The sequence below is a fragment of the Bufo bufo genome, chromosome 3 (assembly GCF_905171765.1).
Source record: "Bufo bufo chromosome 3, aBufBuf1.1, whole genome shotgun sequence".
Lineage (NCBI taxonomy): Eukaryota > Metazoa > Chordata > Amphibia > Anura > Bufonidae > Bufo > Bufo bufo.
Window position 1 is genome coordinate 322,893,856 of NC_053391.1, and position 26,214 is coordinate 322,920,069.

Here is a 26,214-nt window from a genome sequence, read left to right on the forward strand (position 1 = left end):
TTGGGATTACCAAACAGCCCTGGCACACAAAAGAGGTATAATAGATGCAGTGTGTACAGATGTATAGTGTATACAGCAGTGTACTGTTATGTGAGGAACGTGGTATAATATATGCAGTGTGTACAGGTATATAGTATATACAGCAGTGTATTGATATGTGCAGTACAGGGTATATTATATGCAGTCTGTACAGATATATAGTATATACAGTAGTGTAATATGTGAGGTACGAGGTATAATAGATGCAGTGTGTACAGATATATAGTATATACAGTAGTGTAATATGTGAGGTACGAGGTATAATAGATGCAGTGTGTACAGATATATTGTGTATATATAGCAGCTACTGACATGTGAGGTATGAGGTATAAATTACAGCTCGTACCTCACATATCAATCCACTGCTGTATATACTGTATAACTGTACACACTGCATCTATTATACCTCGTACCTCACATATCAGTACACTGCTGTATATACTATATATCTGTACACACTGCATCTATTATACCTCGTACCTCACATATCAGTACACTGCTCTATATACTATATATCTGTACACACTGCATCTATTATACCTCGTACCTCACATATCAGTACACTGCTGTATATACTATATACAGTATCTGTACATATTGCATCTCTAATACTGTGTAATATATGCATACAGAACAGTGTATTGATGTGAGGCATACAAGGTATAATACTGTAGATGCAGTGTACAGATATATAGTATATACAGCAGTGTACTGATATGTGAGGTACGAGGTATAACAGATGCAGTGTGTACAGATATATAGTATATACAGCAGTGTATTGACATGAGGTACGAGGTATAACAGATGCAGTGTGTATAGGTATATAGTAAATACAGCAGTGTATTGACATGAGGTATGAGGTATAAATTACAGCTCGTACCTCACATATCTGTACATATTGCATCTATAATACTGTGTAATTTATGCAGTGTGTGAATATATATACACAGAGCAGTGTATTAATGTGAGACATACAAGATATAATACTGTAGATGCAGTGTTTACAGAAATATGTGGTTAGTTATACATTATTGTCACTGTGTGTGAGGTACATGAGGTAGTGGTTACTATAACTGTCTGAAGTATTATACATGAGTGAGTAATGAATAAAAACAGGGCATGGGGGGAGGGGGGTAAATGATAAAAAGTGGAGGACCTCCTCTTACCACTCTATTCCAGTCTGTATGGATCAATGCAGAGTTGATTGTGAACTTCTAATACTTGCTGTTAGGGGTTGAAGGACCTGTGATGATGTCATCACAGGTCCTGGCAGATGTACCTTTCAAACCTAGGAACTACACCATCATTGGTGCAGTTACTTTGCTAGATCCTGCAGGACCTGTGATGCTGAAGATGATGTCATCACAGGTCCTGGCAGATGCACTGTTCTAACCTGGGAACTACACTTTACACTGTGCAGTTCCCTTACAGGACCTGTGATAACATCATAAAAGGTCCTTTAGCTTTAGAACGATAGACAGGAGAAATGAGGGGGCGTGGCCTTTCCTCCACTGCGGGCCCCTCTTCCTCATGGGCCCCATAGCAGCTGCGTGGTCTGCCTATATGGTAGGTACGCCACTGTTCCAGGGGCCCTAATGTGTGGTAAGTAGGTAAATGACCTGTGAAATCCGAAAGGTGCTCTTTGGAATGTGGGCCCCTTTGCCCACCTAGGCTGCAAAAAAGTGTCACACATGTGGTATCGCCATATTCAGGAGAAGTTGGGGAATGTGTTTTGTGGTGTCATTTTACATATACCCATGCTGGGTGAGAGAAATATCTTGGCAAAAGACAACTTTTCCCATTTTTTTATACAAAGTTGGCATTTGACCAAGATATTTATCTCACCCAGCATGGGTATATGTAAAATGACACCCCAAAACACATTCCCCAACTTCTCCTGAATACGGAGATACCACATGTGTGACACTTTTTTGCAGCCTAGGTGGGCAAAGGTGCCCAAATTCCTTTTAGGAGGGCATTTTTAGACATTTGGATACCAGACTTCTTCTCACGTTTTGGGGCCCCTAAAATGCCAGGGCAGTATAAATACCCCACATGTGACCCCATTTTGGAAAGAAGACACCCCAATGTATTCAATGAGGGGCATGGCGAGTTCATAGAAAAAAAAAATTTTGGCACAAGTTAGCGGAAATTGATTTTTTTGATTTTGTTCTCACAAAGTCTCCCTTTCCGCTAACTTGGGACAAAAATTTCAATCTTTCATGGACTCAATATGCCCCTCAGCGAATACCTTGGGGTGTCTTCTTTCCAAAATGGTGTTATTTGTGGGGTGTTTGTACTGCCCTGGCATTTGAGGGTCTCCGCAATCATTACATGTATGCCCAGCATTAGGAGTTTCTGCTATTCTCCTTATATTGAGCATACAGGTAATGAGATTTTTTTTTTCCGTTCAGCCTCTGGGCTGAAAGAAAAAAATGAACGGCACAGATTTCTTCATTCGCATCGATCAATGTGGATGAAAAAATCTCTGCCAAAAAAAGAAAAAGGAGGGGAAAGGCGTCTGCCAGGTAGTGATGTCGCGAACATAAAATTTTCAGTTCGCGAACAGCGAACGCGAACTTCCGCAAATGTTCGCGAACTGGCGAACCGGGCGAACCGCCATAGACTTCAATAGACAGGCGAATTTTAAAACCCACAGGGACTCTTTCTGGCCACAATAGTGATGAGAAAGTTGTTTCAAGGGGTCTAACACCTGGACTGTGGCATGCCGGAGGGGGATCTATGGCAAAACTCCCATGGAAAATTACGTAGTGGACGCAGAGTCGGGTTTTAATCCATAAAGGGCATAAATCAACTAACATTCCTAAATTGTTTGGAATAACGTGCTTTAAAACATCCAGTGTGTGTATACGATCAGGTATGATGTTGTATCGATCAGGTAGTGTAAGGGTTACGCCCGCATCACAGTCATTGACAGACCAAACTCCCCTTTTAATGCACCGCAAACAGTTCATTTGCACAACCGCAAACTCCCCATTTGCACAAGGTTGGATACCAAGCTAGCCACGTCCCGGTGATGTCATTGAAGGTTTCTTCCTCCACCCAGCCACGTACAACACCAAGGGTCCCCGAAAGGTCAATTGAATTGATTTTTCGAACGGGGAGATGGTTAAAAAAACGCTGGCTCCCTCCCCTTTGTTTTTATCCACGGTGACTGCGTCTGCGCCGTGCAATTTACTGTCACACCCGATATGAGTGGTATTTTCTGTAGTACTATTCTCATCAGTTTAATCCCTCTAACGTCCCCGACTCCCCAATCTGGGGGCCATTTATTAAACAGATTTTTCGGACGGGGAGATGGTTAAAAAAACGCTGGCTCCCTCCACTCTGTTTTAATCCACGGTGACTGCGTCTGCGCCGTGCAATTTACTGTCACACCCGATATGAGTGGTATTTTCTGTAGTACTATTCTCATCAGTTTAATCCCTCTAACGTCCCCAATCTGGGTGCCATTTATTGAATAGATTTTTCGAACGGGGAGATGGTTAAAAAAAACCTGGCTCCCTCCACTCTGTTTTAAACCACGGTGACTGCGTCTGCGCCGTGCAATTTACTGTCACACCCGATATGAGTGGTATTTTCTGTAGTACTATTCTCATCAGTTTAATCCCTCTAACGTCCCCAATCTGGGTGCCATTTATTGAATAGATTTTTCGAACGGGGAGATGGTTAAAAAAACGCTGGCTCCCTCCACTCTGTTTTAAACCACGGTGACTGCATCTGCGCCGTGCAATTTACTGTCACACCCGATATGAGTGGTATTTTCTGTAGTACTATTCTCATCAGTTTAATCCCTCTAACATCCCCAATCTGGGGGCCATTTATTAAATAGATTTTTTGAACGGGGAGATGGTTAAAAAAACGCTGGCTCCCTCCACCGATATGAGTGGTATTTTCTGTAGTATTATTCTCATCAGTTTAATCCCTGTTACGTCCCATATCAGGAATTGCCTTTTATGAAAAAAAATTTAGGCCGGGTACCTTCGACTGCCTTCACAGTGACAGACCAAACTCTCATACACTAAACTGAATTGATTTCAGGAACCGGGAGATGGAAAAAGCAGCTTGGTCGGTCCTCTTACTCCCAAATTGGGGCACTGCGCGTGCACAGAGCAATGTGCTGTGACACCCTATATGAGTGGTGTCTTAACTAGTACTATTGCTATCAGTTTAATCCCTGTTACGGACCCTATCCGGTCGAATTGATTAACCATTGTCGAATCCCCCATTGACATCCCCCTTATAAGCTGTGTAAAGCATATTTTTTAGTTTGGTTTTGAACTGCTGCATCCTTTCCGACTTTTGGTAATTTGGTAACATTTCTGCCACTTTCTGCTTATACCGGGGGTCTAGTAGCGTGGCCACCCGATCGCTTTTGGTCTGACCATAATGAAGCAACGGCCTTATCATCTGGGGTGTGGCAACATTGCCAACACACTTTTATAGAGGTGATGATGATTGCTTCATTGTGATACGCAAGCCCCTTCACCACAACAAGGTAACGATCACGAAGGGGAATTGACACTTGTATGTGCCTTTTTTTTTTGGTTTGTTTTTGCAGCCACAGTGCTGCACCATAGGACAGAAAAATTAGGCATGTACACATGCCTGAAAAATAATGGCACTGTTGCAGACGCTATTGTAGCAGCGGCCGGAAAAATTTATGTTTTCCAGGCAGAAAAGTGACTAAAACATTACGGCTTGAACCCTAGTTGGTGGTGGAGAATTCACGAAAGTCATCCGGTATGCAGACATTAAATACAGCAGCGTGGGGACCATTTTGAGGCCAAGGCATGTAATCAGGCCTTTTGTTAGTCAAACGTATCCCCCACTGTCAGTCCCTTCGGGATCCATGCCTCATTCATCTTTATGAAGGTGAGGTAATCAACACTTTTTTGACCGAGGCGACTTCTCTTGTCAGTGACAATGCCTCCTGCTGCACTGAAGCTCCTTTCTGACAGGACACTTGAAGCAGGGCAGGCCAGAAGTTCTATCGCAAACTGGGATAGCTCAGGCCACAGGTCAAGCCTGCACACCCAGTAGTGAAGGGGTTCATTGCTCCTCAGAGTGTCGATATCTGCTGTTAAGGCGAGGTAGTCTGCTGCCTGTCGGTCGAGTCGTTCTCTAAGGCTGGATCCCGAAGGGCTGTGGCGATGAGTAGGACTGAAAAAGCTCCGCATGTCCTCCATCAACAACACATCTGTAAATCGTCCAGTCCTTGCCGCCGTGGTAGGAGGAGGATTACACTCACCTCTTCCCCTGTTAGATTCCCGTTGTGCTGTGACATCTCCCTTATAAGCTGTGTAAAGCATATTTTTTAGTTTGGTTTTGAACTGCTGCATCCTTTCCGACTTTCGGTAATTTTGTAACATTTCTGCCACTTTCTGCTTATACCGGGGGTCTAGTAGCGTGGTCACCCAGTACAGATCGTTCTCCTTTATCCTTTTTATACGTGGGTCCCTCAACAGACATGACAGCATGAAAGACCCCATTTGAACAAGGTTGGATGCAGAGCTTCTCATTTCCCGTTCCTCGTCCTCACTGATGTCATTGACGGTCTGTTCTTCCCCCCAGCCACGTACAACACCATGGGTCCCAGATAGGTGACAACAACGAGCACCCTGGGGTGCCTGCTGTGGTTGGTCTTCCTCCTCCTCAAAGCCGCCACATTCCTCCTCTGACTCCTCTTCCTCATACTCCTCTTCCAGCGTTGCTGCAGGTCCGGCCAAGCGATGATGACAAGGCTGTTTCTGGTGGTGATGGTGACCACAACTCTTCCTCTTCCTCTTCACGCTCATCTACAGCCTGATCCAGAACTCTTCGCAGGGCACGCTCCAGGAAGAAAACAAATGGGATGAGGTCGCTGATGGTGGCTTCGGTGCGACTGACTAGGTTTGTCACCTCCTCAAAAGGACGCATAAGCCTACAGGCATTGCGCATGAGTGTCCAGTAACGTGGCAAAAAGATTCCCAGCTCCGCAGAGGCTGTCCTAGCACCCCGGTCATACAAATACTCGTTGACGGCTTTTTCTTGTTGGAGCAGGCGGTCGAACATTAGGAGTGTTGAATTCCAACGTGTCGGGCTGTCGCATATCAAGCGCCTCACTGGCATGTTGTTTCGCCGCTGAATATCGGAAAAGTGCGCCATGGCCGTGTAGGAACGCCTGAAATGGCCACACACCTTCCTGGCCTGCTTGAGGACGTCCTGTAAGCCTGGGTACTTAGACACAAAACGTTGTACGATGAGATTCAACACATGTGCCATGCACGGCACATGTGACAACTTGCCCAAATTTAATGCCGCCAACAGATTGCTTCCATTGTCACACACCACTTTGCCGATCTCCAGTTGGTGCGGGGTCAGCCACTGATCCACCTGTGCGTTCAGGGCGGACAGGAGTGCTGGTCCTGTGTGGCTCTCTGCTTTCAGGCAAGTCAACCCCAAGATAGCGTTACACTGTCGTATCCGGGATGTGGAATAGCCCCTGGGGAGCTGGGGGGAATCAGTTGATGTGCAGCCAGACGCCGCAGCAGAAGAGGACTCAGCCGAGGAGGAAATTAAAGAGGATGGAGTAGGAGTAGAGGAGGTGGCAGTAGGTCTGCCTGCAAGTCGTGGTGGTGTCACCAACTCCGCTGCAGAGCCACGCATTCCATGCTTGTCAGCCGTCAGCAGGTTGACCCAATGCGCAGTATACGTGATATACCTGCCCTGACCGTGCTTTGCAGACCAGGTATCAGTGGTCAGATGGACCCTTGCCCCAACACTGTATGCCAGAGATGCCATGACTTCCTTTTCAATGACATGGTAGAGGTTTGGGATTGCCTTTTTTGAAAAAAAATTTCGTCCGGGTACCTTCCACTGTGGTGTCCCAATAGCGACAAATTTTTTGAAGGCCTCAGACTCTACCAGCTGGTATGGTAAAAGCTGGCGGGCTAAGAGTTCCGTCAAGCCAGCTGTCAGTCGCCGGGCAAGGGGGTGACTTTGTGACATTGGCTTCTTATGCTCAAACATGTCCTTGACAGACACCTGACTGTGGGCAGATGAGCAGGAACTGCTGAAGGTGAGAGATGGAGTGGCGGGTGGTTGAGAGGGGGCAGGGAGGACAGCAGTGGTTGACGTGGCTGAAGATGCAGGACCAGGAGGAGCATGGTGGCTTTGAGTTTGTGTGCTGCTTGTACTCATGTGTTGATCCCATAGGCGTTTGTGATGTGAGATCATGTGCCTTCGCAAAGCAGTTGTACCAAGGTGGGTGTTGGACTTCCCACGACTCAGTTTCTTTTGGCACAGGTTGCAAATGGCATTGCTTTTATCAGAGGCAGACACACAAAAAAAATGCCACACTGCTGAGCTTTGCAATGACGGCATTCTAGTGGTGGCAACAGCATGCGTTGACTGGCGTGCTGTCTGGCTGACCCCAGGTGCCGATACATGCTGTCTGACTGTGCCACTAACTCCTTGCGACGACCTCCCCCTGCTTCCAACTCGTCTCCTCATTCTCTCTGTCTCCCCTTCAGAACTTTCCCCCTCTTCTTCTCTTCGAGCAGGCACCCACGTGGCATCCGTGGACACATCGTCATCATCAACCGCTTCACTTGTATCTGACACCTCAGCAAAGGAAGCAGCAGCGGGTACAACATCATCATCATCACACTGTACGTCCATGTGTGTAATCCTGCCTGACTGAGACATATCCCCGTAATCTACATCATCTGGCAATAATGGTTGCGCATCACTAATTGCATCCAACTGATGTGTAAATAACTCCTCTGACGGATCAAGTGAAGCGGCTGTGGTGGCTGTGGTGGTAGTGGCGACGGGCGGGTGCGTGGTAACTTGAGAGCAGGTGACCGAAGCTGAGTTGGAGGAGGATGGTGCGTCAAGGTTCTTAGCGGAAGCTGTTGAAGATTGGGTGTCCTGTCTAAGCCAGTCAACTACGTCCTCTGAATTTTTCGGGTTCAGGGTACGTGGCCTCTGAAAACTGGGCATTATTCCAGGGACAGTGGAAATCACAGCACCACGACCACGACGGCCCCTGCGGGGTGGCCTGCCTCTGCCTGTCATTTTTTTTTTAGATAAGTGGTACTACGCGTGCTAGGTACTGTGCCACCCGGTATGAGTGGTTGGCACTGGCAGTGGGCACACTACAGTCAGTGGAAGTGGGCCTGACACACACTGGCAGCAGGCAAGCAACTGAATTTAGACTACTGTCTAAAAATTAAATGCCTTATTTATCGGCAAGCTACTGTGCCACCCGGTATCAGTGGTTGGCACTGGCAGTGGGCACAGTACAGTCAGTGGAAGAGGGCCTGACACACACTGGCAGCAGGCAAGCAACTGAAATTACACTAAAGTGTAAAAATTAAATGCCTTATTTATCGGCAAGCTACTGTGCCACCCGGTATGAGTGGTTGGCACTGGCAGTGGGCACACTACAGTCAGTGGAAGAGGGCCTGACACACACTGGCAGCAGGCAAGCAACTGAATTTAGACTACTGTCTAAAAATTAAATGCCTTATTTATCGGCAAGCTACTGTGCCACCCGGTATCAGTGGTTGGCACTGGCAGTGGGCACACTACAGTCAGTGGAAGCGGGCCTGACACACACTGGCAGCAGGCAAGCAACTGAAATTACACTAAAGTGTAAAAATTAAATGCCTTATTTATCGACAAGCTACTGTGCCACCCGGTATCAGTGGTTGGCACTGGCAGTGGGCACACTACAGTCAGTGGAAGCGGGCCTGACACACACTGGCAGCAGGCAAGCAACTGAATTTAGACTACTGTCTAAAAATTAAATGCCTTATTTATCGGCAAGCTACTGTGCCACCCGGTATCAGTGGTTGGCACTGGCAGTGGGCACACTACAGTCAGTAGAAGCGGGCCTGACACACACTGGCAGCAGGCAAGCAACTGAAATTACACTAAAGTGTAAAAATTAAATGCCTTATTTATCGGCAAGCTACTGTGCCACCCGGTATGAGTGGTTGGCACTGGCAGTGGGCACACTACAGTCAGTAGAAGCGGGCCTGACACACACTGGCAGCAGGCAAGCAACTGAAATTACACTAAAGTGTAAAAATTAAATGCCTTATTTATCGGCAAGCTACTGTGCCACCCGGTATGAGTGGTTGGCACTGGCAGTGGGCACACTACAGTCAGTAGAAGCGGGCCTGACACACACTGGCAGCAGGCAAGCAACTGAAATTACACTAAAGTGTAAAAATTAAATGCCTTATTTATCGGCAAGCTACTGTGCCACCCGGTATGAGTGGTTGGCACTGGCAGTGGGCACACTACAGTCAGTGGAAGAGGGCCTGACACACTGACTGGCAGCAGGCAAGCAACTGAATTTAGACTACTGTCTAAAAATTAAATGCCTTATTTATCGGCAAGCTACTGTGCCACCCGGTATCAGTGGTTGGCACTGGCAGTGGGCACACTACAGTCAGTGGAAGCGGGCCTGACACACACTGGCAGCAGGCAAGCAACTGAAATTACACTAAAGTGTAAAAATTAAATGCCTTATTTATCGGCAAGCTACTGTGCCACCCGGTATCAGTGGTTGGCACTGGCAGTGGGCACACTACAGTCAGTAGAAGCGGGCCTGACACACACTGGCAGCAGGCAAGCAACTGAAATTACACTAAAGTGTAAAAATTAAATGCCTTATTTATCGGCAAGCTACTGTGCCACCCGGTATGAGTGGTTGGCACTGGCAGTGGGCACACTACAGTCAGTGGAAGAGGGCCTGACACACTGACTGGCAGCAGGCAAGCAACTGAATTTAGACTACTGTCTAAAAATTAAATGCCTTATTTATCGGCAAGCTACTGTGCCACCCGGTATCAGTGGTTGGCACTGGCAGTGGGCACACTACAGTCAGTGGAAGCGGGCCTGACACACACTGGCAGCAGGCAAGCAACTGAAATTACACTAAAGTGTAAAAATTAAATGCCTTATTTATCGGCAAGCTACTGTGCCACCCGGTATGAGTGGTTGGCACTGGCAGTGGGCACACTACAGTCAGTGGAAGAGGGCCTGACACACTGACTGGCAGCAGGCAAGCAACTGAATTTAGACTACTGTCTAAAAATTAAATGCCTTATTTATCGGCAAGCTACTGTGCCACCCGGTATCAGTGGTTGGCACTGGCAGTGGGCACACTACAGTCAGTGGAAGCGGGCCTGACACACACTGGCAGCAGGCAAGCAACTGAAATTACACTAAAGTGTAAAAATTAAATGCCTTATTTATCGGCAAGCTACTGTGCCACCCGGTATCAGTGGTTGGCACTGGCAGTGGGCACACTACAGTCAGTGGAAGAGGGCCTGACACACACTGGCAGCAGGCAAGCAACTGAATTTAGACTACTGTCTAAAAATTAAATGCCTTATTTATCGGCAAGCTACTGTGCCACCCGGTATCAGTGGTTGGCACTGGCAGTGGGCACACTACAGTCAGTGGAAGCGGGCCTGACACACACTGGCAGCAGGCAAGCAACTGAATTTAGACTACTGTCTAAAAATTAAATGCCTTATTTATCGGCAAGCTACTGTGCCACCCGGTATCAGTGGTTGGCACTGGCAGTGGGCACACTACAGTCAGTTGAAGTCGGCCTGACACACACTAGCAGCAGGCAAGCAGCTGAAATTACACTAAAGTGTAAAAATTAAATGCCTTTTTTATGCAAAGTCCTGTGCCAGCCGGTATGAGTGGTGGGCACTGGCAGTGGGCACACTACAGTCAGTGGAAGTCAGCCTGACACACACTGGCAGGCAACTAACCTTAGATTAAAGTGTAAAAATTAAGTGCCTATTTTTTAAGCAAAGTCCTGTGCCACTCGGTATGACAGGGGTGGGCACTGGCAGTGGGCACACTACAGTCAGTTGAAGTCGGCCTGACACACACTAGCAGCAGGCAAGCAGCTGAAATTACATTAAAGTGTAAAAATTAAATGCCTTTTTTAAGCAAAGTCCTGTGCCAGCCGGTATGAGTGGTGGGCACTGGCAGTGGGCACACTACAGTCAGTGGAAGTCAGCCTGACACACACTGGCAGGCAACTAACCTTAGATTAAAGTGTAAAAATTAAGTGCCTATTTTTTAAGCAAAGTCCTGTGCCACTCGGTATGACAGGGGTGGGCACTGGCAGTGGGCACACTACAGTCAGTTGAAGTCGGCCTGACACACACTAGCAGCAGGCAAGCAGCTGAAATTACACTAAAGTGTAAAAATTAAATGCCTTTTTTATGCAAAGTCCTGTGCCAGCCGGTATGAGTGGTGGGCACTGGCAGTGGGCACACTACAGTCAGTGGAAGTCAGCCTGACACACACTGGCAGGCAACTAACCTTAGATTAAAGTGTAAAAATTAAGTGCCTATTTTTTAAGCAAAGTCCTGTGCCACTCGGTATGACAGGGGTGGGCACTGGCAGTGGGCACACTACAGTCAGTTGAAGTCGGCCTGACACACACTAGCAGCAGGCAAGCAGCTGAAATTACATTAAAGTGTAAAAATTAAATGCCTTTTTTAAACAAAGTCCTGTGCCAGCCGGTATGAGTGGTGGGCACTGGCAGTGGGCACACTACAGTCAGTGGAAGTCAGCCTGACACACACTGGCAGGCAACTAACCTTAGATTAAAGTGTAAAAATTAAGTGCCTATTTTTTAAGCAAAGTCCTGTGCCACTCGGTATGACAGGGGTGGGCACTGGCAGTGGGCACACTACAGTCAGTTGAAGTCGGCCTGACACACACTAGCAGCAGGCAAGCAGCTGAAATTACATTAAAGTGTAAAAATTAAATGCCTTTTTTAAGCAAAGTCCTGTGCCAGCCGGTATGAGTGGTGGGCACTGGCAGTGGGCACACTACAGTCAGTGGAAGTCAGCCTGACACACACTGGCAGGCAACTAACCTTAGATTAAAGTGTAAAAATTAAGTGCCTATTTTTTAAGCAAAGTCCTGTGCCACTCGGGATGACAGGGGTGGGCACTGGCAGTGGGCACACTACAGTCAGTTGAAGTCGGCCTGACACACACTGGCAGGCAACTAACCTTAGATTAAAGTGTAAAAATGAAGTGCCTTTTTTTTAAGCAAAGTCCTGTGCCACACGGGATGACAGGGGTGGGCACTGGCAGTGGGCACACTACAGTCAGTTGAAGTCGGCCTGACACACACTAGCAGCAGGCAAGCAGCTGAAATTACACTAAAGTGTAAAAATTAAATGCCTTTTTTATGCAAAGTCCTGTGCCAGCCGGTATGAGTGGTGGGCACTGGCAGTGGGCACACTACAGTCAGTGGAAGTCAGCCTGACACACACTGGCAGGCAACTAACCTTAGATTAAAGTGTAAAAATTAAGTGCCTTTTTTTAAGCAAAGTCCTGTGCCACACGGAATGACAGGGGTGAGCACTGGCAGTGGGCACACTACAGTCTGTGGGCCTGCAGCTCCTCACACACAGGCAGGCCAGGCAACTGCAATATGTATATAAAGGAAAAAAAAAAAGCAGACTAATGTTGCAGCCCTAAAAAGGGCTTTTTGGGGTGCTGTCAGGACGCTGTCCTTACAGCAGAGATCAGATGAGTCTTTCAGGACTGGAGTGGACACTGAATTCACTAGCCTAGCTATCGATTTCCCAATTAAATCAGCAGCAGTTACAGTCTCCCTCCTCTCACTAAGACTGCAGCTTCAGAATGAATCTAAAATGGATGCTGTGCAGGAGGTGGGAGGGTCTGGGAGGGAGGGTATGCTGCTGATTGGCTGGAATGTGTCTGCTGACTGTGAGGTACAGGGTCAAAGTTTGCTCAATGATGATGTATAGGGGGCGGACCGAACATCGCATGTGTTCGCCCGGCAGAGGCGAACGCGAACAAGCTATGTTCGCCGGGAACTGTTCGCCGTCGGATAGTTCGGGCCATCTCTACTGCCAGGACATAGGAGCTCCGCCCAACATCCATACCCACTTAGCTCGTATGCCCTGGCAAACCAGATTTCTCCATTCACATCAATCGATGTGGATGAATAAATAATTGCCGGGATTTTTTTTTTATATATACAAAGTGTTTGCCAAAGTATATGAACACCGCCACCTCCTCAGCTCATATGCCTCGGCAAACGTATCTTTTACTGCAGAGGAGAAATCTCGTCTTGCAGCGCCACATACACCGACTTGCGTGTAATCTGACAGCAGCGCAATGCTTCTGTCCGAATGCACATCAGTGCTGCAGCTAGTCGATTGGTTGGTCCACCTGGAAGGTAAAAGAAACAAAACAGAAAACAAAAAACCAGGCCGCAAAGCAATAACTTTATTAACTTTAGAACAGAACATATTAACTTTTTTAACTTTTTTAACTTTTTTACTTACCGGTAATTTTTTTTTTGTTTAGTTTTTTTTTACCTTTATAGAACAAACCTCTCCTTCCCCATGGGACAATGTGCAAAGCGCAAATCGCCCAAAGATGTGGCAAAGTACGTTATGCACTTTATCCCAGGTGAAAGGAGAGGTTTGCAGCAGCTGTGAGTAAAAGGGCCCTAATAGCCCTGTGTGCCTGTCCTGTGAGATGCAATCCCTATGCTAAGTGTACCAGTGTGTGGTACTTCCGGAAACACTCTCCATAGCATAGGGCAGGGTGGTCAGCACAGTCAGGACAGAAATAGCGGGTGTCACGCCTTATTCCACTCCTGCTACAGACACGACATCTTTTTCGGGGTGACGGTTTGGTTGAGGTACCAGGAACGACACTGGGGAAATGTCGCTCGTGTAGACGGCTAACTACACTGGTGGATGGGGCCACGGAACCTCCTGGGTAAAGGAGGTTCTCGATGATCTCTTCCTGGAATTTGAGGAAAGATCCCGTTCTCCCAGCCTTACTGTAGAGAACAAAACTATTGTACAGCGCCAATTGAATTAAATATACAGACACCTTCTTATACCAGCGTCTGGTTCTGCGGGAAACTAAATACGGAGACAACATCTGGTCATTGAAGTCCACCCCTCCCATGAGCGCATTATAGTCGTGGACACAGAGGGGCTTTTCAATGACACGGGTTGCTCGCTCAATTTGGATTGTCGTGTCTGCGTGAATGGAGGAGAGCATGTAAACGTCACGCTTGTCTCTCCATTTCACCGCGAGCAGTTCTTCGTTACACAAGGCAGCCCTTTCCCCCCTTGCAAGACGGGTGGTTACAAGCCATTGGGGGAAGCCCACGCGACTAGTTCGCGCGGTGCCACAGGCGCAAATCCATTCTAGAAACAAATGCCTAAAGAGGGCCACACTTGTGTAGAAATTGTCCACATAAAGATGGTACCCCTTGCCGAATAAGGGTGACACCAAGTCCCAGACTGTCTTCCCACTGCTCCCCAGGTAGTCAGGGCAACCGACCGGCTCCAGGGTCTGATCTTTTCCCTCATAGATCCGAAATTTGTGGGTATAGCCTATGGCCCTTTCACAGAGCTTATACAATTTGACCCCATACCGGGCACGCTTGCTTGGGATGTATTGTTTGAAGCCAAGGCGCCCGGTAAAATGTATTAGGAACTCGTCTACGCAGATGTTTTGCTCAGGGGTATACAAATCTGCAAATTTCTGGTTGAAATGGTCTATGAGGGGCCGAATTTTGTGGAGCCGGTCAAAAGCAGGGTGGCCTCTGGGACGGGAGGTGGTGTTGTCGCTAAAATGCAGAAAACGCAGGATGGTCTCAAATCGTGTCCTGGACATAGCAGCAGAGAACATGGGCATGTGATGAATCGGGTGCGTGGACCAATATGACCGCAATTCATGCTTTTTTGTCAGGCCCATGTTGAGGAGAAGGCCCAGAAAAATTTTAAGTTCGGAAACTTGGACTGGTTTCCACCGGAAAGGCTGGGCATAATAGCTTCCCGGGTTTGCGGTTATAAATTGTGTGGCATACCGGTTTGTCTCTGCCACCACTAAGTCCAAGAGCTCCGCAGTCAAGAACAGCTCAAAAAATCCCAGGGCCGAACCGATTTGAGCCGTCTCAACCCGAAATCCAGACTGGGCGGTGAAAGGGGGAACTACTGGTGCGGCTGAAGTTGGTGACTGCCAATCAGGGTTTGCCAGCACCTCAGGGATTCTAGGGGCTCTACGGGCCTGTCTGTGCGGTGGCTGTGACGGGGTAACTATTGCACGTGCCACCGTACCAGCTTCAACTGCCCTTCTGGTGCTCGCTACTTCACCAGGTTGTACGGCAGTGCTGGTACTAGGTCCAGGAAGGGCTGCGCTGCTGGTGTATGCCTCACCACGTGATCCGGCAGCGACAGCCCCACTCTGCTGCTCTTGAAGCGGATCCTGCGCAACCTGTGGTCTAGCGACACGGGGCCGGGTACGCCTGGTGCTGCCAGGGACCTCCACCTCCTCGTCCGAACTTTGGGTCAGAGAGCCACTGCTTTCCACAGGTTCATATTCTGACCCGCTAGATTCGTCAGATGAGGGTTCCCACTCCTCATCCGACTGGGTCAGAATCCTGTAGGCCTCTTCAGAAGAATACCCCCTGTTTGACATTTTGGACTACTAAATTTAGGGGTATTCCCTGAGACTACCCAAGAAAAAAAGCAAGCCTGTCTTACAAAGGGGAGGCTAGCGAAGTACCGGAGGCCGCTGCGGTTGCTAAAAAATATCAAAACAGATTTTTTTATCGCCGCAGTGCGTGTAAAGTGAATGTGCAGTGATCAAAAAAAAATATTTTTTTGTCACTGCGGTGGGGCGGGCGTGGGTGAACGCACGTGTGGGCGACCGATCAGGCCTGATCGGGCAAACAATGCGTTTTGAGTGGAGGGCGAGCTAAGGTGACACTAATACAATTATAGATCTGACCGTGATCAGTTTTGATCACTTACAGATACTATAAAAGTACAAATGCTGATTAGCGATACGCTAATCAGCGAATAAAAGTGACTGCGGTGCGGTGGGGTGGGCGCTAACTGACGCTAACTACCTAACCAAGGGGCCTAAACTATCCCTAAAACCTAACAGCCAATACTAGTGAAAAGAAAAAGTTACAGTTTACACTGATCACTTTTTGTCTTTCACTAGTGATTGACAGGGGCGATCAAAGGGGTGATCAAAGGGTTAATTGGGGTGCAGGGGGGTGATCTGGGGCTACAGTGAAGTGTTTGGTGTACTCACAGTTCAGTCTGCTCCTCTGCTGGATCCAACCAACGAAAAGGACCAGCAGAGGAGCAGAGAAGCCATATAACAGATCATATTTACTAATATGATCTGTTATATGGCTTGTGATTGGATTTTTTGAAAATCGCCATATGCGTGGCTGGTGACGAACTTGTTCTTTAACTTTTGCCGGCCCGCGATGCGCATGCGCGGGCCGGCTTTGAGCGAAATCTCGCGTCTCGCGAGATGACGCGTATATGCGTGACTCTGCGCAGCGCTGCCACCTCTGGAACGCGATCCTGCGTTAGGCGGTCCGGAGGTGGTTAATGAATAATTGAAATGTAAACAGATCATGAGTCAGGACAGTTTTTATTTTGCAATGGACCAGCACTTGATATACAGAATGCACTTTCACAGATTTTACAGGCTTCACAGTTGCATAGGTAGTAACAATGTGTCTCTTTATGATGACCTCTCTTCCATGCACTGCACTAGCTGACTCTGACATAAGCATCAAGACATGAGGTGTATTCAGACAATACAATGCAACCATCTCAATGACAAACTCTTCTGCACCTTTTTTAGAATCGGTTGCTACAATTACAGTACCCTTCCATGATATTGATCTTAGGATGTATAGATTCTCACAGATGAACAAGTTCTTTAAAGGGTTTGTCTGGGTTCAGGGCTAAACCCAGACATAAGCTCCCCTTCACTCCTTTAGCATGTAGGAGTGAAGATGAACACTAGTTCCTGCCTCTAAAACCACCCAGAACAGCGCTATACACAGCCCATTTGTGCCTTGACATCACCGGGCTCCCTGCTAGGTGGAAGTCTCTGCCTAGCATAGTGTTGGGAAGCCTGGTACGTTACTGGCTCACAACAAATAGACGTTGCCAAGCGCAATGCAGTGCAAGGCAAGAGGAACATCAGAGCAAGGAAATGCTCCGATGCTCCACTCCTACATGCTAAATGAGTGAAGGGGAGCTTATGTCAGGGTTTAATCCTGAACCCGGACAACCCTCTTCAAATGCCTATCCAGTCACTGGAGGCTTCACACATGTACCATACAGCCTATAAGTACTTTGGTCTGGTCTTCATTTTGTAGTTCTTCCGGACCTGCCCTGGGTGGTACTACATCCAGGATGAGCTTAAGTGTCAGCATTATATATGTGCTTCCTTATCCTAGTCCCAGCTAGGCTAGACTCCTAACCTTCCACACTGACTGGTTTAGACTGACTAAAATGTTCTAACTCCTCTATTTATATAGAGGGTGACACCAGCCCTATCTAGTGGTGGTTATGAATATGGCCTGTTGCTACCATGTGCACATATATATATATGCAGGTATTACATATTAAAGCTTATACATTTTGTTAACCATCTGCAGTTTGCAGTACACAGCAACCCTTGGAGAAGGATCCTGCACCCCTCCCTCCCATGGCCAATGTCCAAAGCGAATCACCAAAAATGATTCATTTGCAGATACATTTTTGTGAAGTTTCTAACGAATCCGATTGGTATAGAATTGATTCACTCATGTCTAATATATATATGATAGATAGATAGATAGATAGATAGATAGATAGATAGATAGATAGATAGATAGATAGATAGATAGATAGATACATGTGGCTCTTGCAACACTGATGCTTGAAAGGAAAAAAATCACTGTTGAGTCAACACCTAAAATAGCTCTGTCTTTAAAAGGTTAAATATATAAGCAGGTTACTTAGCCATTATCTTCAATAATTTGTGATATTTTATGCCATCATAGTGTTTTAGATGGGGTTTTAATTCATATATTTTCCATTATATATCCAAATAGAGTAATAGAAACTACCTTATTTTTGAAGATCATGGGACTATGTTTTCAAAAGTACGCGTATACCCCAGGATATGACAATTCTGGAACATTGTTTCTTAAAACTCTATATTGTGTGATACTTCTGCTTCATACTTATGAAAAATTGACAAATGAGTGTTACCAGTTGGGGGTGTCCCTGCATGCTTTCACGCTGTCCAGTTGGAGTTGGCAGTCGCAGACTGTGAGGTGATACACCCCTTTGAAAAGTGAATATTGACACCTAGTTGACATTAATTGCCAAGGGAAATAGTGACATCCACTTTTAGCAACAATTGTCCAGTGTAATATTGTCCATAAAGCAAGGACTTAACCTGGTCTTAGCTGCAGGTCTTGAATTCTCCACACTGGCGTTTTGATGTCACATGTCACCCCATGCAAGATTTTGCGCGGTATCTTCAATCAAGATGGCCGTGATGGCCTCTCTGTAAACAAAAGGATGAGGTGAGTATGTTTCTTTTTTTTTTCCTGCCATTTCATGAAAAATAGATTTGTTTCTGCGAAGTGCGAGGAAATTCGATTTCACTGCGAATCATCAAATTTTTCCTGAAATTTGGATCAAAGTCAGTTTGCATTCACTCAACACTATTCAATAAGTAATGCTTCTACTGTATGTTGTTGGATTACTTTCCAATATTATATTCAGTCAAATGGTGGAAAACATATAGCATAAGTTTGGCAACTGCTTGACATATTCAATTGTACCAAATATAGACTAATACGGGACCTAATACGGTACGGTAGCCAGTAATGCCAGTCATTCTGTGTTTGCTACATCAAGTGAATAACTCTTGTCAGGATGATTATTCATAGTGTAAAGTATTACAGCCAGCTTATTATATCTGTAGAGAAGGGCAACATGTTCTTTCTATCTTCAGTGATACGATGACATTGAGATATGGTTTACTATTGTAGTTGACGGTGCACTTTCACACAAGGGATAAAAGTCCACCACAGTTCAGTCCTAGAGACCTGTAAAATAAATATAATAGCCCTGAACAGCTAAATCAAAGCAGAGGATTATACACCACCCAAGTGTATAAAGTGTTTAACCATGATATATGAAATAATCACTAAAGCAAGGTGAAGTAAAAAAAATAAAAAGGCACACTACCACATTTGCTCTCAAAGGAAATATGTACAACTTGCTATGTGTTACTTTTTCCGCTATCACAGCGTCAGGTTTACATGCTTACACAGTCAGGTTTTTCAAAGAATTCACTGCAGAAACCTAAATCAGAGAGGCTTCATCTGGTAGCACTTGCCCTCAGTATCTTCCACAGGATTCCGTCGTGTTGTAGATTTTTCTTGCAATACAGAGCCAAGTCCATCTCTCCGTAGCAGTGCAGGATATACATTTACAGAGTGACCAGGGGTGGATTGGCCTTAGACCTTACAGGAAAATCTCCTGGTAAGCAGAATGCCCATAGGGCCGCCCAAGCTCTCCTCACGGCTGCCAGAACATAAAGACACTGCTACATAATGATCTAATGCTCTCAGCATTAATTAGGCCAGCAGCCGCAGGTGCCCTCCTGAACTCAGCTCTATCACCGTTCTCAAACAGTGATACAGTGAATATTATGGTGAGGGCAGCGGTACTTTGTACAGCACTGTGGTATTTGCTTATGTTGACGTAGTATTTTGTACAGCACTGTGGTATTTGCTTCTGTTGAGGCAGTATTTTGTGCAGCACAGTGGTATTTGCTTCTGTTGAGGCAGTATTTTGTGCAGCACAGTGGTATTTGCTTCTGTTGAGGCAGTATTTTCTGCTGCACAGTGGTATTTGTTTCTGTGCCTATTTGTTTTGGCTCTGCCTACTTGTGTTTCCCCACCTTCTGTCAATTTGGACCTGCCTATAACATGGGGCCACTTTTTTTTTTTACAGGGCCACTTTAAGTTCCCAGTGCATCCATGAGAGTAACTACTATATACAGTACATGGTGCCCTGAAACTCTGGAGCTTGCTAACATTTCTGTAGTTCAAGAAGACACACGTCTAACTATTGACAGTTGTATAGTGTCTAATATCTCTGAAACCTTTCTGGTAAGTCCAATCAGACTGTCTCCATCTAGTATTATAACTAGCCTACACTAGACTATAAGGCCCCTTTCACACAAGCAAGTTTTCCTCGCGGGTGCAATGCGTGACGTGCACGCATTGCACCCGCACTGAATCCTGACCCATTTATTTCAATAGGTCTGTGTACAGACTTGTGCGTTGCATGAAAATCGCAGCATGTTCTATATTCTGCGTTTTTCACGCAACGCAGGCCCCATAGAAGTGAATGGGGCTTCAGTGAAAAATGCATTGCATCCGTATTTACTGCATTGCGTGGCATTTCTAAACGCAAATAACTTAGCAACAGGGAATGGATTTCAAAGACAGGAAGTGAACTTATCAGTGTCTGTCTGCAGGCACTGCAGGGGAGAGGTATTATTTGTGAGACTTCTCTTGTCCTTGCAGAGCCAAAGAAAAGATGCCAAAGGCCCCAAAAGATCTGGATATCCCCAAATTGATCAGCATGGTGAAGTAGCGGCCATGTATTTGGGCTATCAGGTCTGCCGAATACCTGGACCGTTCAAAGAAAGAAGAACCATGGCCAGAAATTGCCAAAGAAATGTTTGCAACAGTTTGGGAGAGTAGTAATGCCCACAGATGGGAGAGGTTTGGTAAGTAAAAACTGGACAATCTATACATGTGTGATTATAGCTGTCCTCTCTTTTAGCATAGCACATGGCATACGTTATCCTCTGTAATTTTTTATTTTGTGGTAATAATTTTTTTTGGGGGCATTTTCTGAAGTAAAGAGTAGCTGGAGGAGCTGCCGAGATCAATTCCGTAAGGAAATTCTCCAAGGATCCAGTGGCTCCGGCACATCGAGGAAAAAAACATACCGTTGTAAGGACCAACTGATGTTCCTGCGGCCATTAATATAGCAGCATAATAGCCAATGATGACAGCATGTTTTTTTTTTTTTAAGAACGGAGGCCAACCTTGAGGAGGAGCCTGAACACAGTAGTGCTGAAGACTCCATGACATGCAATGAGGAGCCTTCGGCATGTGAAGGTCCTGGACAAAGTGGTGAAGGGCTGACCACCTCCACCAGCACTCAGCCTCCAGCCTCCGCTATGGCCTCCCTCCCAAGTTTGCCATTACATGGACTCCGCCGCAGAACACTGAGTCCTGCTGAGGCAGTTCCACATCCCTCGGAAGATCATTTTGATCTTTATGCTAGAAGCCTAGCATCTTTCTTGCGGAGTCTGCCTCCAGAATGTATCTTAAGAACCCAATCGGTTCTCGGGATAGTTCTGGAGGCAGCCACGCCACCGAATGAGCCTTGGGAAATTTTTCCTGTGCTAGAAAGTTGGCGCAGCAATGTCCACATGTCTGGCCCCCACCACATTCAGAGTCCACAGGTGCCCCAACAATTACCACAAAATAGACAGAATCATGGGCCCCTACCTGGCTCATATGGGCAGCCTACCCCATCATCCACACTAGCTGGCACCTCTCAGCTATCTGGAACAACTGCCCAACCGACCTACCTTGGGCAACAGTTTCTGCCTCCCCCTTTTTCACCTAGCCGGTTCCTAAATTTGAAAGACTTGATTGTTTTTATGTTTTTCAGTTATTTCTTTTTTTTAAATCCAACAACAACAACAAAAACACTCTGTTGTAAAATAAACAGAGTTTTATTTCCACCAAATTTATTGTTTTCTCTCTTTATTAAACACATTAAATAGTAACATTTAGGTATCACACACACATATAACACTTTAATAATTGTACTATATAAAAAATATTTATAAATCATTTACACATAAATAAAAAATGATGCAAACCCCCCAAAAATTATCATTTATTGTACATTTCGGATTTGATAAATCATATCTTCATATACAAATTCTACACAATTTTATGTCCATCGGCACAAGATAGTATAGACCAGTGATGGAGAACCTATGGCACGGGTGCCAGAAGCGCCACTCAGAGCCCTCTCTGTGGTCACCCGCACCCTGGAAAAAGTCTATGGTGTACCAATTTGCCGTAGACTTCCCCATCACTGGTATAGACAATATAGATGGAGTTTTGTCACATGACACATGTCATCATAGTTTTCGTTATTTTTAATGAGGCCAAATACTACTTTATTCATTATGATATTGATACTGACATACTTTTAATGTTGCTTACATTTGACACTTATAGTAATGAAGTATTTTTGCATATTTCACATACCGTGTATAAAAACATTACATATTGAACCTAAAAACAAAAACAAAATCCACCAAGACAAGCAATAAAAAAAAAAAAAAAAATTAGGACATTTCATTCAAATTATGTATGCTGGGGGTTTATGTATCTGTTGGCATTAAAAAGGTTGAATAAAGAGAATGGTTCAGTTTTTTTTCACGCGCGTGAAAAACGCATGCAGTCTGCATGTCACCCACGTGGAAAAAATGCAACACGCAATGCAATCGCATACAAAACTGGCTGCACTCACAAGCAAAATCTCACGATTTTCCCTGAACGCACCCGCATCGCATTCGGCCCTCACCCACGACGCCCGTGTGAAAGAGGCCTAAGAGACAACGATTTTCAATGGTCTGTAACCTCCCAAATGACTTTTTTTTATACTATTTGTGTGAGGCTAAGGTCAATTGCTTTCCCATTTGTCCTACAGGTATTCCTAAAATACAGAAATCTGGGCGTGGCCTGCAGCTGCTATGTGCGGACGTGTTTCGCAGAGCTCCGGTGTGAAGAATTTGATACCTCATCATCCTGATTATTCACAGCCGACAAAATTCCCTAGCCAGCAGGTAGAAAGTCCGGACTCTCCCGGGGCTCAAAGATGGCCCGCAACAAACAACTCACTGCAGCAGAGAAGCTCCGAGAATTTGCCCGCTCTGAAAACCAAGATAGCGCCCGAGCGTCTCTCCATGCTACCCTAGCCAGTGCATCCGGCCTTGTGACTGCCACCTCAGTAGACTCGGACCCGGAACCAGAACCTACTCTAAAGCTGGTCATGGAACAGCTTCTCCAGGCAATATCAGCCTGCCGAACCACTTTTTTTGGGAAACTGGAGGAGGTAAAGGTAGACCTTGGCCTACTGCGCCATGACATGCAGACATTGCGTGATAGAGTGAAAGAGGCGGAAGATCGAGTCTCTACCCTAGAGCATCGCACAACTTCCATTCTTGCACAATTCATTGCCCTGGAGTGGAAAGTGGACTTTTGGCAGCAAAAATGTGATGACTACGAGAATCGGCTCCACCGTAATAATTTGCGCATTATCAGGCTGCCAGAGAGGGCTGAAGGGAACAATCCCTGTGAGTTTATTGGCACATAGTTAAAAACTGCATTCCCAGACACCATTTTCTCTGGCGCATTTGCTATAGAGCGGGCCCACCGGATGCATCGCCATGGCCGATGTTGGCTCGCCTCCTCAACTCTACTGATAGAGATCCCATCTTTCAAATAGCCAGGCGCAAACAAGAACTGCGTCATGAGAATGCCTGACATTCACCTGACATAAATAGAGAAAGATATCAGCAAAAACAGGTGTGAACAATTAACATAGACTCCACCTCAAAGGCTGCTTCTTAGTGACATAGCATACAAAAAACCCCAAAAAATATACATTTGTGCTTTTTAACCCCTTCCCGACATGTGATGTACTATTACGTCATGGAAGTCAGTAGTGATGAGCGGCAGGTGCCATATTCGATGAAATTCGCGAATATTCGATAGAATATTCGTTTCATATTCGTCGAAATCGAATATTCGTCATTATTCTAGTTATCGCGATTAATATGCGATTTAAATAATCGCGTATTGCGATTTTAACTTAAGGCTACATTCCTATTGGTTTGATATCTAGAATTAGCGAAGATGACGAATATGACGAATGTATTCGTCATATTCCTCAAAACGAAGATAACGAAGTATTCTCCATCTTCGTTTTAGCTACCTATTCGTCAACTTCGCTAATTCTAGCAATCAAATAGGAAAGTTGACTATAGAGACAGCTAAGTTTAATTCGCTATGCAATTATATTACTTTGCTTTTTTTTTTTTATTTATAGTTAAATACTTGATTACTATAATGATTCTATTTATAAATATTTAAAAAAAGAAAAGTAATATAATCGCATAGCGAATTAAACACAGCTGTCTCTATAGTCAACCTTCCTATTTGATTGCTAGAATTAGCGAAGATGACGAATAGGTAGCTAAAACGAAGATGGAGAATACTTCGTTATCTTCGTTTTGAGGAATATGACGAATACATTCGTCATATTCGCTAATTCTACCAAGCCAACCATAGTAAACCAGGTCCAATTTGAAATAGCAATGCGATTAATTCAAGTTATAATAATCGAATTTCGATTTCAACTTAGCACTGCTATATTCCATATTCGTTAATTCTAGCCTAATATGGAATATAGCAGTGCAAGGTTGAAATCGAAATTCGATTATTATAACTTGAATTAATCGAATTGCTATTTCAACTTGGACCTGGTTTACTATGGTTGGCTTGGTAGAATTAGCGAATATATTCGTCATATTCCTCAAAACGAAGATAATGAAGTATTCTCCATCTTCGTTTTAGCTACCTATTCGTCAACTTTGCTAATTCTAGCAATCAAATAGGAAGGTTGACTATAGAGACAGCTGTGTTTAATTCTCTATGCGATTATATTACTTTTTTTTTTATAAATAGAATCATTATAATAATCAAGTATTTAACTATTCAATAAAAAAAAAAAAAAGCAAAGTAATATAATCGCATAGCGAATTAAACTTAGCTGTCTCTATAGTCAACCTTCCTATTTGATTGCTAGAATTAGCGAAGTTGACGAATATGGAGCTAAAACGAAGATGGAGAATACTTCGTTATCTTCGTTTTGAAGAATATGACGAATACATTCGTCATATTCGCTAATTCTACCAAGCCAACCATAGTAAACCAGGTCCAAGGTGAAATAGCAATTCGATTAATTCAAGTTATAATAATCTAATTTCAATTTTAACTTAGCACTGCTATATTCCATATTAGGCTAGAATTAACAAATATGGAATATAGCAGTGCTAAGTTGAAATCGAAATTCGATTATTATAACTTGAATTAATCGAATTGCGATTTCAACGTAATTCTCAAATCCGACAGTACATTCTAGTATGGAGACATTCCCATGGTGTTGGGGACGCTTCATGAGCACGGAAGTCGTCAGAAGCGGCAACGGGCACTGACTGGAGCAGCCAGGAATCCTAAGGACAGGTAAGAACTACTTTTGGGAAGTGAGAAAGAAAAAAAGAAAAAAAACGAATATTCGAAATATCTAATTTATAGGACTATATTTGAAATATTCGCAAATTAGCGAAGTGCCGATATTCGCAAAAAAAAATTGATATTCGAATGTTCGCGCTCAACACTAGAAGTCAGTGACTTCCCGCAATTTGATGTAATAGTAAGTCATGGTGATCAGGAGGGCACCTGAGCGGTGCGCGCCCGATCATTGCAGTGGCCCCTGCTGTATTTGCGTGCATAGCTTTTTATGATGTGGCGGGTGAAGGAGCACATCGAGTCCCCGTGCTGCTTTGGGACCCGATGTGTGACAAGGCAGCCCGATGCTGTGCAGAGGCTGCCCAATTTCTTGCACGGCATCGAGACCTGCCTTCTACCAGTGCCCAGGAGATCCAGCCTCAACCTGTTAGTGTATGACCCTCAAAAGTTGAAGTCCCAGAGCTGGACAGAAATAAAGTGTAAAAAAGAAGTTAAAAAACGCCCCTTTCCCCAGATTTCATAATAAAAAATAGAAAAAAAATGAAAACACACGTCCGTAATGACCAGCTCTATAAATATATCACATGATCAACCCCGTCCGATAAACATCCTAAAAAATAAAAACTGTGTCAAAAAAAGCCATTTTTGTCACCTTACATCACAAAAAGTGCAACACCAAGCGATCAAAAAGGCGTATGTCAAACAAAATAGTACTAATAAAACCGTCACCTCATCCGGCTAAAAATGAGACCCTACATACAAAAATCTCAAAAAAACAAAAAAAACTATAGCTCTCAGAACATGGAGACACTAAAACATCATTACTTTCTTTCAAATATGCTATTATTGTGTTAAAGGGAAAAAAAAAAAGTATACATATTA